Below are 811 nucleotides of genomic sequence, written 5' to 3'. Positions count from 1 at the left end.
CCTCCCTCCCTACATCCCTCCCTACATCCCTACCTACCTACCTACCTACCCACCTACGTATCTACCTACCTACCTACTTGCCTGCCTACTTACCTACCTGCCTGTCTACCTACCTGCCTGTCTACCTATCTGCATCTATCTATCTATCTATCTATCTATCTATCTATCTATCTATCTATCTATCTATCTATCTATCTATCTATCTATCTATCTATCTATCTATGCTGCTAGTTATATACATATGCATGTACACCCATACACACACATATACACATACATTTATGTATTTATATGTATATTAAATCACTTTCTGAGTTAATCTGCCATGAGCTAATATGTACTGCCTTGCAACAATGTAAACTTTCATTTAATCATGGTATCCTTGGCCTGAAGTGTGGCCTGCAGTATACATCGCGCATGGCTCTTTACGTCTTATAAGGTTCTGCTCACTATGAAAAATATGTAACCCGAATTTTATCTACTCCTTTCGTTAACACTTGTATTCTTATTCGCCCATCCAGCAAACCTGGTCGCCTACCGTGAAATGTAAAAAAGAACTTCCCTGAGATTATCGAAATTTGATACGAAAAGAGTGCACAACCTTTCGTCTCAATAAGTCAGTATTGTCCCTGAAAGTTGAATTTTATATTTCCTACGGATTGCTTCAAGCTAACTTTCTTCCTACACCTTTGGCCATGTCATCTTGAACTATTAATCATTAAACATTTGTTTTCTGTAAATTTGAATTATATATATACATGTATGTGTGTGTATATGTATGTATGTATATGCATATATATATATATATATA

The sequence above is a fragment of the Octopus bimaculoides genome, chromosome 8, assembly GCF_001194135.2.
Source record: "Octopus bimaculoides isolate UCB-OBI-ISO-001 chromosome 8, ASM119413v2, whole genome shotgun sequence".
In the NCBI taxonomy this organism is placed as follows: Eukaryota; Metazoa; Mollusca; class Cephalopoda; order Octopoda; family Octopodidae; genus Octopus; species Octopus bimaculoides.
The sequence above is the reverse complement of the archived record's forward strand: the minus strand, read 5'-3'. Positions refer to the sequence as shown.